Source organism: Amborella trichopoda, chromosome 3 (assembly GCF_054954075.1).
Source record: "Amborella trichopoda isolate Santa Cruz 75 chromosome 3, AtrichopodaSantaCruz75HAP2 v2.0, whole genome shotgun sequence".
In the NCBI taxonomy this organism is placed as follows: Eukaryota; Viridiplantae; Streptophyta; class Magnoliopsida; order Amborellales; family Amborellaceae; genus Amborella; species Amborella trichopoda.
This window is the reverse complement of record NC_142338.1, coordinates 28924592-28939423: the sequence shown is the minus strand read 5'-3', so window position 1 is coordinate 28939423 and position 14832 is coordinate 28924592. Positions and strand designations below refer to the sequence as shown.

Sequence of the window (14832 nt, the reverse complement as noted above, 5' to 3'; positions counted from 1 at the left end):
TTCTCTCTCTCTCTCTCTTTTTCTCTCCATGTGACTTGGCTTCTTTTGCAGACTTAAAATGTAAACTACCCATTAACACTCAAGTATGATCCTCATTCTCTCTGATATAATTGATGGCTTTGAATCATATCTGTGATGCATTCTTTCTGCCTCATTCAATTCGATGCTGATAGTGGACCTATATAAATTATGCATATTCTTCTATCAGAGAAATCTCAATAATACTCTATGCTTATTCTCCAGTCAGAAGAATAAACTCCCTTGCTCTATTTCTCACCATGATCACTCATCAAAGAAGAATCAATTGTACGCCCACAATATTTGTTTAGTCCAAAACTACTGTGTGGAAAGAAACTTGGACTTAGCATTTTAATTTGCGCAAGAAATATTCTGTTAGAAAGCAATTGAATTCTCTATGGTTCTCAGAATATATGGTTTCATTCCCTTTGACTTCATATTTGATCAGGATGATGCTTTTCCCCATAAATGTTACTTTTGATTTTTCCACATTAAATGATTCATTTTCTGTGACGTTTTTAATGTATTTGTTAGACAATCTTTATTTTAGGCTAAATATATTGGACTCTCACTCAGGTGACGTGCATTTTGAATATCTTAAATCATTAAAAATGTTCTTTGTGGAATTGTCTGAATTTGTTTGATGATTGTTACAAAACATTGTTTGGATTCCGTTCGTTTGTGGTACAACTCATTGAAGCTATGTAGCTTAGTTTTTCAATAGTAGTTAGTCTTCTAAACTTTTGTTATATTAAGGGAAAATTATAGATACTTCTTAAATTTAATTTTCTACACGTCTTACTTTCCAATATTTTTTGTATTATACCATAAATCTCAATATTATATTTTTAATCTCAATACTATATTTTTTTATGTTTACCTTCCAATCAAATAGTCAATCAACTTTTGGACAAAAATACCTTTTTTACTATTTCTTTCCTTTTCAAACTTTCATTCACGTGCTATTATTTTGTTCTCACACTTTTTCTCTCCACCCTCCCTCCCAATCTCTCTACCTATCCTCTCTTTATGTTTCTCCCTCTCTTTTCCATTTTCTCTACTCACCCTCTCTTTTTCTCTCTCTACCCGCCTGCCCTTTCATTCTCTCCATGTTTTTACCTCACTCTCCCATTCTCTCTCTACTTGCCCTCTCTTGTTCTCTCTAGTTCTTCCGTACTCGTCTGCTTGACTTACATTTGTTTATGAGGTTTTTCTCCTTTCAAAAAGGAGAAGAGAATGAAAGAGGGTGAGTAGAGAGAGATAAAGGGTATACCCTAAAAGCCAAGCTCTTTCAAGATAGAGATAAAGGATAATTTTGTTATAAATTTATTGACTATTTAACGGAAGGTAAATGCAAGAAAAGATAATGTTGGGATTTACGTTATAATATCAAAAGTATTGGGGGTAGGATATGAAGAAAATTAAAATTGGGGGGTATTTATAATTATCACTATATTAATCAAATGGTGATTATCTCTTTGAACTTTTTATTTGCAACAATAATCTAAATAAGGATAATAAACTGGGAATATATATAAAGTGATTATTTAGTTTGATACAAGGAGCTTACAATCACTATTATCCATTGGATTTTAAATCCGATTGTTGTAAGAGTGTCAATGACTAGACTTAAAGTTTAAAAGAAATTTTTTTAAACTTCGTAACACAATCCAAGCTATCTAATTTGACATCTAATGTCTAAGGATAATCGAAACATGCTTACAACAAAAATAAATGATCTCATTATATACAATCCGGATATCATTGATGGTTGTGGTAATTTCTCATATGATCTGTAAATATATTTATCTTACCTTTTCTCTCTCTTTGATTAAATACTTTTATTAAAGAAAAAACTTTTACCGTACTATTTTCACCTTTGTCAATAGCGCTTGTATGGGGGCTACTCTAGGGTGAGAGTTCTTAAAGGGGGAACACATCCATGTGCGCTGCTGATTCTAGAATACCCTACAACTGTTTGAAATGATCAAACTACCTTCTAAAGACAAATAATTATCCATGATACCCCTTTGCTGTATTCATTTCTTTGCTTACTGTACTCATTCCTTAGTTTATGCAAATTGCAAAATATGAAACGGAGACCCAAATTGTACATTTTACACAATGGTTATAAAGGGATTGTATATTATATATCATGAGATAAATTACTTTTGGTAAAAGGAGGCGACTGTTGATGATCTTATATCAAAAGTAAATAGTTTAGTTGCATACATTTTCGCATTACATCGGCACCATCCATCCTAGAAAAATTGCAGTAAAAACCTCTTTTATATCTTGGTTTAGCTTTATAACCACATTGGCGCACTAGGGACCTTTGGGTGCATTTCATAGTATTAATGGAAGTGGAATTCTCTCTCTCTCTCTCTCTCTCTCTCTTTAATGCGTACATCTAGCCTTACCCTTTGTCCCTTGCTATCACCTTCACCACACGCACAGTTGCAGCTGCAGTGTCAGGAGATCAACTGCAGAAGTTTTTAGTAAAAAGACTGTTTGTCCCCGTGCCTTACCTCAGCCTTGTGGACTGGAATTCTTAGGCTTGCGTTGGATATGTCAAATCAATTCTTGTATTTCCTTATATGCTTCAACCTTCATTCCCCTCTCTCCCTCTCTCTCTACATACTGACGCCTATCAGTGATATTTTGACCACCTTTCCTATGAGGTTGACACTCTCTCTCTCTCTAACAATTGTTCAACTGACTCTTTCTCTCTCTCTTTGAACTGCACTCCTCTGCAATATCTTGCACTTCTTTCTCCCTAGAGCCATTCTCTCTCTAAAGCTTCCCATCTCTCTCATGTGTGGGCCATAAAAACACGACTAGCTCAAATATCCATATGGTCTACACTTTCACATTTCTGTTACTCTTGTCAGTGGATCAGACCACACACCCTCTCCCTGATAGTCATTACTCTTTTTTGAAATAAATCACGGAATTTATATCATGGTCTATCAAAATTTGAAGAATTCTAGAAATCAGCAAAGAGAAAACTGTACCACTTTTTATAAGCACAAAAAATCCGATATGATTTACGATAACATTCATCATGTTGGATGGCATGCTTTGCTTTCAGAGTACAAATATCTCATCTCATTTCTGCACTCCACTTTTTAATATGTATAAGCCCGTGCCGTACCCTGATTTCATTTGAGTCTATTTGTGATTTTCTCCTACAAAGTGTAGGACCCGGTTTCTTTCTGGCCAAGACCGCACACGTAGAAATGTGGGCATATTAATTAATTTATTTTTAAGATAGATTTTTGTACGTAATTTTAAGGACTTAAACCTCTAACATGGAGATTATGAATATGAAAGAATAAGTAGATTTGAAAAACTAAAACTAATGATTCAAGTAAAAATGGACCGTTAGCTTCCAATGTTTTTATATGAAACACCCACTTGAATCCCTCTTTAAGATGGATGCTTTACGCTTTTTGGACCGCATATATAGTCATGAGGTCCAGCCTGCATGAAAGGTTTTTTCCAAAATATATAATGTCAAGTGTAACTTCTAAGCTCTATCTCGCAAACAAACATGTGCCCGATGGGCATGTAAAGTACAGCTTAAATTCTTCTTGAGAGAGAGGGAGAGAGAGAGTGGGGGTCAAAAGGGCCTTTGAATTTGAAGAGAGAGAAGGGAGTGGATGGCTCATTTGATAATGTTAGGCAAACAAATAAAAGATTTCAAGAACCATCTCCTTGTAAATCTCTTTCCCTTCACAACAAAATCTCTTTCCCTTCACACCATTAGAGGTCTCAAAATTAGGGGTGGTTTGTACGATCCCAATACAATTAGGTTCTTATTTACCCAAAAACAACCTAGGTTATTTTCTAAATTTTTTTTAAATAGAAAAATAATCTTTCTTTTTAACAGGAATATAATTCAAATTTTTTTTAAATAGAAAATTAATCTTTCTTTTTAACAGGAATAGAATTCAAGACGTCATGGGCTTAACTTTTTTACTCCTTAACTTTAACTTTTTCGAAATTTAAGGTGCTTTTTTACTCCTTAACTTTAACTTTTTCGAAATTTAAGGTGCTTCATGTAGATATAGCATGTAAACTCTATAGAACAATCACGTATTTGAAAACTATCATATCCGAACTGTTGTTTTTACTTTTTCTGAAGGGCTGGTTAACTATCATTATTGAACTTTTGTTTTACTTCTTCCGAACGGTGTTAAAGTAAAGCTTATGCAAGTGGTGTATGGTACTGGTGGGCCACAGACTCATCCACCATCCCTCCACAGTAGAAAGCAGTGGAGATTAACATTACTTGGGCTAGTGGGTTGAGAGGAAGCAATGGTGGATGCCAACACAATTAACATACTCCAAAAACCACCTGTGCATGGATGGATGGTCTATAAATGAACATGTCTTACTGTGAATCTCCACCATTCAGGACTATCACGCTCTATTGTGCACGGGCTTTGCCAGCATTGGCTTAAGCCTCGCTTGGGTTCCAATCAAGCTATGCGGGCCCAAATAGATTCCCCTCCAAATATAAGTAAAAGAAAAGAAAACAAAAGGGAAATCGCAGGGCGCACTTGACTGACCCTCGCACTCACCCAACCTCCAACCTAGAGCCGCGGTGTCCCGGGAGCTCAGGCCAAGGCCATAATTTTGAGGGCTGGGCCTTGCCCGGGAGGAGAAGCATATCCCATCTAAAGAAAACCTAACACCACCAGGTTGGACCTTATGGCTGACTAGGCAATGGCTTAAGTAATGTTAGTCGCATAATAATTTTGGTAACAAGCAAACGTGTCAGGGAAAATTATTGATACCATCAAAATAAACTTTCTAGATGTTCTCCTTGCAATACTTTTTAAATCACACTCTAGATCTCAATAATGTTTATTTATTTATCTAGTCTAACAAGTTTAAGACGTAAATACCATTTTTTTCTCTCTTCCCCTGTTTTTATAGTTGTGTTATTATTACAGCAACACTTTGTCTCTCTACCCGCTTTTTCTCGCTTTGGATCTTATTTTTTACTATTTATATCACTATATGATTCTATTGTTGCAAAGAGCTGGTTTTTTTTTTTTTGCTTGAAGTCCTTCATTTAGACAGGTAACTTTGCATGCATAAATGTAAAATATGAACGTGTGGTATTGTGCCTATCATGCATACCGTTTAGAATTACAGAAGATTCCTATATTGCGATCTAGCACACTAGGTGCTAAACCAAATTTGTTTTACTGTTTGACACAAAAATATGTTAGACCCCAAATAAATTTGGTAAAATAATTTAATCTAGAGATAGAGAGTGAAAGAGAGAGAGGGTGGGAAGAGAAAGAAAGAGAGAGAGAAGGCGAGTAGAGAGAGGGCAGGTGGAGAGAGAGAGATGGCGGGTAGATAGAGGGAGAAAGAGAGGGCAGGCAGAAAGGGAAAGAGAGAACGTAGGTACAGAGAGAAAGAGAGAGAGGGTGGTTAGAGAGGTAGAGAGAGAAAGTGAGAGATAGGGTAGGTAGAGCGAGAAAAAGAGGGTGACTGCAAAGATATATGGGAAGAGAGAGAAAATTGGTATTTTTATTTTAAAATTTTTGATTTTGACTGGGGGTAAATACAAAAAAATTAATGTTAAAATCTACTATGTGATATAAAACGTATTAAGGGTAGAATGTCTAGAAAGTTAATTTTGGAACTACCCATAATTTTACCTATTTATTAAGTTTGCAATGAGCGGACTTGATCCTCCCAATTGGTAATGTTGTTTTATTATTAGGAGAAAAAAGTATAGATGGCCAATGATTGATTTTTTCTTAAAGTAATATATCTTAGAGAGATTTGTATCCCCCACTACCTATAAAGGAACAGTTCTATTCATTCCTCTCTTCATCACTTACAAGTAATTTAAAAATTTTAAAGTTCTTTGATTGTATTATTTTAAGAATGTTATGGGTCATCCAAATGATTAGTGGTGGGATCGACTTAGAGATGCTAAGATTCCTTTACAAAATTATATTTTTCATTGGAAAAAGGTTCTAGAATATAATTACCTAAAACGAAGTGAAAAAAACTACCTAAATTTAGTAAAAATTACTTTTTCATAGAAAAGGGAACTTCTTTTAGGAAAAGCTTACAGAGAAAAGAACAAGAGGACCTTTGGAAAATTTAATAAAAGCTTTCCCTAATCCCTCTTTCTTTCTCTCAATAAAAGCTTTCTCTAATCCCTCTTTCTTTCTCTCGTCAATTGGGAATTGGTTCCAAAAGCAAACCATGCTCAACCTAGAAAACCCTACCCCTACCTCTGCTTAAAACAATGAAAAACTAGCGCGACCTCTAAGCTATAGTTCATAATGCCTTTATTACTCGTGCGGACTGCCAATCGGCTTTGCATAATAAATAATGTAAAGAACGCAATTTTCATAAGACCTACGTGGCGACGGTCCAAGCTATACGACTCTAAAACTTACACACGTCTTAGTGACAAGACATTAAACTGCATCACACACGGTCTCGAAGGCACAACTTTAAAATTGCATTCACTCGGTCTTGGTGGATGAACTTAAAACACACCCACTCTATGATCTCAAAGGCGCAACCTTAAAATTGCCTTTACTCAATCTTGGTTGAGGACCTTACACTAACTCTATAGTCTCGAAGGCACGACCTTAAACACGCCTCCCCGTGGTCACGACGACATAACCTTAAAACTACCTCCTCAAAAGAGACGGACATGAAGAAAACCCACAAAGAAATCATGGGTAAAAAGAGTCAAAGAAAAAAAAAAAATATAAAAATAAATGATGGGCATAATAGTATCATCAAATGTTACGAGTAAGATATGTCAAAAATAAAAAAAGATGGGAATGATGAAAACCTGTAAGGGCATCGTGAGTTAAAAAAAAAAAAACGTAGACATGATGTAAAAGCCATGGGCAAAATAGGCATTAAAAATATATATACGGAGTTCTTGTGAAAACTAGAGCTGACACATACCCCAGGCACTTGGATGAAAACCCGAAAGGGTACTCAAGTCGCACATGATGAAGAGCAAACCAGCTCTCATGCAAAGCAGACCTTCAAGCTCATCTCTCATCATTTTATGGAAGAGACGAGGGTTGGTCACGAGAGATAAAGGAAAGAATGAGCAAACCATAAGCAAAGAAGAGCAAACCATGAAGTCAAGAGAAGTACACGAGCCAAAGATAAGAAGAAAGAGAGAGGTTACAAAATTTTGTAGTAACAGTTATCAAAAACCCACAAAAAGAAAGAAAAGAACATAGAAAAAGCAGAAAGATAAAAGATTTCATGAGCCCCTAGAAGTTTCCAAGGGCTTCATGAATCTTGATCTTCAGTGCCACCAAAGATTCTGAAGCTATCTACATCTGCTCTTTGACGTGGGAGATTGTCTACCTAACTTGGTTTGACGTAGTGCTGATTGAAGCCACCTTGGAATTCAGAGTCTCCAATTTCTCAAGCTTGCTGTGAGCCTCTATTCTCTTTTATGTTTGATCAGACTTCAATTGGTGAATATGGAGGTCCAACCTTTCTCTTTCCTCCTCTGCAGTCTTTATCTCTGCAGAACGGGCTGCATCTGCCTCCTTGAAGCTAGCTTGGAAAGAAAGAAGAGGGGCCTTCTCCTCATAATTTCTCATGAGACTTTGATGTTAAGCCAAAGTCTCCTCTGCAGAGGCCAGGCGAGTCCTATATGCTACTCGTATCTTGGACTCACGTCACAAAGCTTCGACTCCTGATTATTCAAGGTCCTTCAGAAGACCTTCAAACCGATCAAAGGTCTCCTTATCATAGTTGACCACCCTCAAAGTAGCTGTGCAGTCCCTGACTACACCTATCTCAACTGCAAGTTCAGAGAGGGAGCATTCCTTTACTCCCTGGAGACTTGATTGTAACAGGTCTCTCACAACCAAAGCCTTCCTAATCGATGCCAAGGAAAGCACATAAGGAGAGCCTATAGTAACAAAAGGAAGAACTTCAGCAATGGCAACTGGTTCTTGAGAAACAAGAGCCAAGGGATCACTTGAAGGAATGATAGGCTCAGATAAAGCCTCTACATTTAGAGTCGCTAAGGCAGACACTTCTGAAATAGGAACCACCCTGAGTTCCAAAGAAGTTCCATAAGAAATAGCCCGCTAATGTTCTGCTTCCGAGGAGACGGGGACAAATACTTCAGGAATGCCCACCCTTGTCCCCTGGAGCTTCCCTAATGGTTTCAATGTCAAGGATATCTCCTTCCGCAATGACGGTGCAGAAAAAGTCTCCCTGACTCAAGGAAGAACGAGTCGAAGATTGGACTGTTACAGGCTCGACAGGACTATCAGTTGGAGATATCGCTATCTCTACTGGAGGAAGAGGAGCACTCTTCGATATATGATCAGATGCACTCGATTCAACCACCACAGTCTCAGGGATTGTCTCTTGAATAGGGGTCAATACCTCTGGCGACAAGACCGGGATAGGAGAAGCCTTTGTCTTTGAATGCTTCCTCGGCCTAAGAGGCACATCCAATCCCTTTACTCAAAGTAGCTGGTGTCAAGGGAAGTGCATCTGAGCTCGTCAAGGCCCTCTTACTCAGACGAGTACTCTTCTTGGTAATTTTAGGCTTTGTAGTTGTGCTGGGTTCAAAACTCTCTGCACCCTTCTTTCTCCTGACCGCTTTCTTCTTTAGCCCTTCCTCTGGGATTACTTCAGGAGTATCTTGGACCTTCTTGCCATGGTGAGGTCTAGTAGCTGGAGGCAGAGTGAGGTCCACTTCTAATTAAAGCATTAGGAACTTGGATCGGACGACCCTCGTGACTAAGGGCTGCACGACCAATAACCCATTGAAAGATGGAACAAAGGTCGTCAAATGAAGACCTGGTTTCACCTTCGAGAGAGAGGTAATCAACGCCAGTAAGGTCCGTGCTCAGAAATTGAGGTTTGACAAGTTCCCTCCAGCTCAAGGGGTAGTCAATCTTGTGAACCCTGGGGAAGGATGGAGGAACGAAGTGTCTCCTGACCCTGCTGTCATGTTTGGTACTGTTGACAGCCTTCAATGTATGGTCCGCTCACCAGTAATAGCGGTCGATGACATTCCACCACTGCCAGTAACCTTCAGTAGCATGACCTACCTGACCATAATGGGGGACTACAAATGTGCTCAGGCTAAAAGGACCAAGACAGGTTTCCCAGGTCATCCTCACGTTGCTATCAGTCCAAGACTTGCCTGGAGCTTCAAGATCTTGCTGTGATCCCTTTTTCCCATTTTTCTTTTCGAAGAGCACAATGAAGCAGCATCCTTGGTCCAAGCCATGCTGGTGTGCGAACTTTCAAGTTTTCTGTCTCCAACCCCCCTATATGGAAAAATTCAGCCTCTCACACTCAAGAGGTACATAATCTCCTTTGTTTCAGTGGTGTGTCCATCAAAGATACCACCAAGGCCTCTGTATAGACACAATCAGTGGGATAGCCTACAAGAAAGGGTCTCCCACGAGAGAAGAAAGAGATGTCTGCCAGGAATCTACGTGGTTCCCCTGGCCACCTAAAGATGGCTTTCATCCCAACAATTCTTAGCATATGACGGCAAGCATACCCTGGAGGCTCTCGTTAATCTCATACGCTCTAGGTATGTAGGGTTCAGTTCCTATCTTGGGGAAGTATGCAGAGAGCCAGCTGAAAATGCAATGAACTGGGAAACCAGTTGAGAAATAGCCAGGAAGGGCCTTTCAAGCAAAGGACTTGCTCTTACTATCCCTTGAAGGAGCTTTACCATGTGCAATAGCTCCTAAGCCATGGTAAATGCTACAAAGAACTGGCTGGGCGAGGGCATATTGACGTCCTTGGGCAAGCCTGCAGGCTACGAAGAAGCAGCCTGGCCGAATGATATTGCTCCTTGACCTTGGCAATGCAAATTTACATAAAAAGAGGACCAAGTAAGCAACCAAATATATATGATCTCTTTCAGATCTTCTGAGGGGGACTATAGGACTCTTGGCATCCTTCGCGGCTTCTACCCTTTGCCCAGATGATAGTAGAGCTGATTTCCCCTCAGTCTTGGCAATTCCTATGGAAAACGTCTCTCCAAGCATCACAATGCACCCCTTTGGATTTGAGCTTGGTCTTCGAGTGCAAGAGTAGGTAAATTTCAAACAACTCAAGGAGACAAGGAGGGGGCAATTCACCATTAATTGGCTGATTTCTAAAAATCACTTCATTACTAGGTATGAATTCTTCATACATGCCCCCCAGCATTGGCAACCCACAAATGAATACATGTCGAGAAGGGTGATTCCTCCTTCACCATAGTCAAAGTGCCAGTTGTTGGTCTTGTAACACCATGTTTCCAATAAAGCTATGCTAGTATTGGAAAATCGGTCATAATCTCCAGCCAAGCACTGACATGCTGCAGCCAATCTACACACTTCTAAGACATTGGCGTGCAAATCACGGACGTTAAATGTTCAGGTGCTATATCCTCGCATATACTAGTGCTCCCCTTCAAAACGGAGCCCACCGGAGACCCAATGAAGACCTGGATTCTCTAACATTCTCTTCCCCAGAGTAGGAAGATTCTCACTGGAGTGAAAAATCTATGGAGAGTATGATAAATGGGAACACTATCCCCTTGAAATATGAGCTCCCCATCGACATCTTCATATCTGCAGATCTGAGCATCCCCTCCTACATAGGTAATGCGCAAAGTCCATTTCAACTTCTGGGTGATTTCAAGAATGCCAAGGGTAGTAGATCGGGTAAAGGCAGCACCCGTATAAGTATTGGTCCCCAACTCTCCAGAGCGAGGCAATTGGTTCACATCAAGTATTTTTGCTGCAAACGAAGCATAAAGAAAAGGGTGAGCAATAGCACAAGCTAACAATTTGTGTCTATGGATTGCTAAGGCACTGAGAATTTTGCAAAATTTCCGCATCTCCCCTATTTGCACAGGGTTGACAAAGAAGGTATCTGCCTAGCCCCAAAACACCCGAGATATTCTAAGAAATCATGAGTATGTGGGTCAAATGCCCATGACAAAAGGTGATCATGAAGATCTCCCTTTTCTATCAAAGAAATACCCATGAGTTACCAAAATTGCATAAGCTATGCTTCAAAATGCTCAAAAGATGCAATATGATGTGCAATTATGCCCAACTATAATCAAGACCTGTCAAACGATGCAGACAAATACATAACAGTGCCCAAAAGCATCACGGGATGCTTAACCATACAGTGGGGATGCTGAAAATACAAATGGTGCATGAAGGTGTCATGAAAGTGCTTTGTTTTTTTTTTTTTTGGTGCTAAAATGTAAAGTACTGGGTTGCATTTGTAGTGCCCAAGTATGTTAAAAAAGAATGACAGTGATATGAAAAATGGATGCATAAGAGCCCCAAAGACTCATGCCATCAAGACAAGGATGAAGTGCATATAAGGCATAAACACGCACGAGGTCACCTGAGTATGATTGAACTCGCCTAAGTGCTCATGGCGCATACGCATGAGCAATGCACCTAGGCATGATGCTCATGATCAATGCAAAATAGTCAATACAAAAGGCATCAAGAAAGGATTGAAATGGTGCAGAAAGAGGTAACATGCGGCAAAGAATGCTTAAGAAAGCCAAAGGCACCACAATTGTACCAAAAAGAGGCATTGAGGCATTTGATCAAACACATGATGTGTATTGGAAAAGCAAAAGAAAGATGGAAAACAAATAACCATGAAAAAATATATGGAAAAGCAAAGAAATGAAAAGGAGACCATACCTTGAGGTTGGGAGGAGCTAGTGCTAGCCATGGTTTCGAAACACCTTTTTCTCTCTCTCAAAAAGTGAAGAAAGGTGGGGGTGGTGAAAGAGGAGAAGTAAAAACTAAAAACCCAATTCACTTTGGGGGATGAAAACCCCCCCTCTCTCTCTCTTATACACTATAACCTCTTTGGGCATGTGCCTAGGCTCGTCCCCATCAAAACCTTTCCATATCTCTCTCTCTCGATTCGTCACAAGTTCCCAGGTACACGCCTAGGCACAGCCCCGTCAAAACCTTTCTATCTCTCTCTCAATTCGTCACAAGCTCCCAGGCACGCTCCTAGGTGCGACCTTGTCATAACCTTTCCATCTCGCTCTCTCTCTCTCTCTATTTGTGACAAACTCTAGGCCTGCGCTTAAGCATGGGTCCATCAGGCCTATCAAATTTATCTCATCTCTCTCTCGCTTGTTAAATGTTCGGGCCGCGCCGAAGGTGGGCCCATTCCTCTTGAGTATTCTTGGTCCGCAACTAGGTGCGGGTCCACTCCTTTATAAACTCACAAAAATCTCGCCTCTCGTTTGAAGGTTCAAGCACGAGTTTTAAGCACAAGGGTGTCTCTTCCTTCACCCTTCGAAAGCTCTTTGCGGACCCACACAAGCCCCTGGCTTAGCACGCACTTGTGCACAATAACACCTGGTGGACAAATGAGCTATTCTTCTTGTACACACACTAGCCCGTCAATGGGCAACGTTTGGCTAAAGAGAAGCCCAAACTGAGCTCAATAGCTTCTTTTCTCCAAACCCTCTCATTTCAAGCCATGAGCCTGTTAATCCAGTATAACCCTGGATTAGCCTGATAAGCTTCAAGGGACCTTAAAGACGATCCTTGTCCTCTTAGGAACCTAACCTTCAGCTGGATCCTACCCTTGGTCCTCAGTGACTAACAAAAGCCATGGGAGACTCAACCACCCCATCTTAAATCTTTGTTCATTTGGGCTTTCAGTGCAATACTCCATTACTCCCATGAAGCATATCTTACCCATTAAATCCTCATGAGATCCCATGAGTAATGGCCCAACTGACCATCAACATTAATGACTCATCACCCGAGAGGTTTGACACTCCCTTGGTTTGCAATCTACAGTGATGAGCAATCACCCCTAGTGGGTCACTACTTCCAATGGACCACCAAAGCCTGATAGTTCACCATCCCCAACGGGTCACTATTACCAATGAACTATAAATTTTCAATGGATCATTAGCCCCAAATGGTTCATTATCCATAGCGGATTACTGCCCACCACTAGCCCATCGACCGCAATGGACCAATAATCCCAAGCATTCACTACCACCAATGGTCTATCAACACCAATCGACCAACATCCCCAGTCAATCACTGCTTTTAGCAAGTAATAACCTTGATGATACATATTTCCCAGTGGACCACTAATGTTAATAGACCTCATTCTCATGGTCCATTCCTCCATTGACCATTATTCTAATGGCAAATCACCACCCCATTAAATCATTACCCCTTTCAGTGGCGTAAGATGCCTTAACCATTTCTTGGAATCCCTTCAATCCCAATGAGATAACCATTTATTTACCTTAGAAACACAATTTTTTTATCCCCATGGAGTTTTTCATGCCACAGCTAGCTACTGGGCCATCTAAAACCCCTGTACCTAGCAAGTGTGAACCACGCATTATCTTGTAAGGACCCAAAAATCCCCAAGATGGTTTACTTCCAAAATAAAATCTTCACCATGGTATTTGTTACCCCAGTGAGCCTTATGCAGATACAATCCCTCTATCCTATACATTGTCCAGAAAGAAGGATTTCTCTAAAAATAGGGAACAGAAGCTGGTCATGATGAACATTCGATGAGGATAATTACGAGTAAAAGTGAGAGCTTCAGACGCACATAGCCACGCAAGCTATAGGTAAAATTGCCAAAAAAATAAAATAATTGAGCATGGTGAAAACCCACAAGGGCGCTATGACTAAAATGACAGGTGAACATGGCCATGAAGCCATGAGTAAGAGTGTCTTGAAAACAAAAGAAAAAAAAACCAGGCATGGTGAAAACCCGAAAGAGTGTAGAGCAAAAGGTGGACGTGACGTAGAAGTCACAGGTAAAAGAGCCTCAATGAAAAAGAGGAAGTTGGTGAAAACCAATTTTATGGCGCTACTTCTATTTAGTTTAGGTGAAAACCCGAAAGAACGCTCAAACTAATAAACAGGTTGACACAACTGTTTGACTGAAGATGACTTCAACGACTTACAGAAGCTAACTGGAAGGTACTGGGTTAAAGTCAAACCAGCCCTTCTAAAAAAGAAGTTCAAGTGACATTCGGATAAATTCCACCAAAGGCCCTCAGCTGTTGCAGATAAAGATGTCTACAGACTTGGGAGAAAGCCCTTAAGTAAGGCACTCACTCAGAAACAAGAAGTTCTTCCAACGACACTGGGCTAGAGTCCACCAAGTGCCCTCAGCTGTTACAAATAAGATGTCTGCTGATGTGGGAGAAAGCCCTTAGAAGAAGTTCCAGTGACACTGGGATAAAGTCCACCAAGGGCCCTCAGTTGTTGCAAATAAAGATATCTGCTGATGTGGGAGAAAGCCCTTATGCAAGGCCCTCATGAGGAATGAAGAAGTTCTAGAGACACTGGGATAAAGTACACCAAGGGACCTCAATTGTTGCAAATAATGATGTCTGCTGATGTGGGAGAAAGCCCTTAAGAAAGGCATTTACTTAGAGACAAGAAGGAGTTTCAGCCACATTAGGATAATGTCCACCAAGAACCCTAAGTTGTCTTGAATAGATCTGCTGATGTGGAAGAAATCCCTTAAGAAAGGCACCCACTCAGAGGCAAGAAGAAGTTCCAGCGACACTGGGATAAAGTGCACCAAGGGTCCACATTTTTTGTAGATAAAAATGTTTACTGATGTGGGAGAAAGCCTTTAAGCAAAGCACTCACTCAGAGACATGAAGAAGTTCCAGCCATACTGGGATAAAGTCCACCAATGACCCTCAGTTGTTACAAATAAAGATGTTTGCTGATGTGAGAGAAAGCCCTTAAGCAAGGCACTCACTCAGAGATG

At 40.1% G+C, this 14832-nt stretch overlaps 1 long non-coding RNA gene across 1 annotated transcript; it reads right to left on the bottom strand.

Moving 5' to 3' along the window:
• Positions 1 to 7166: 7166 nt before the first annotated feature.
• On the bottom strand, positions 7167 to 13346 carry LOC110006948 (uncharacterized). Its single transcript, XR_002280347.2, has 2 exons — positions 11745 to 13346; positions 7167 to 10809 (listed from the first exon to the last, which is right to left on the bottom strand). It is a non-coding gene; the product is annotated as an uncharacterized LOC110006948 (long non-coding RNA).
• Between the last annotated feature and the right edge of the window lie 1486 nt (positions 13347 to 14832).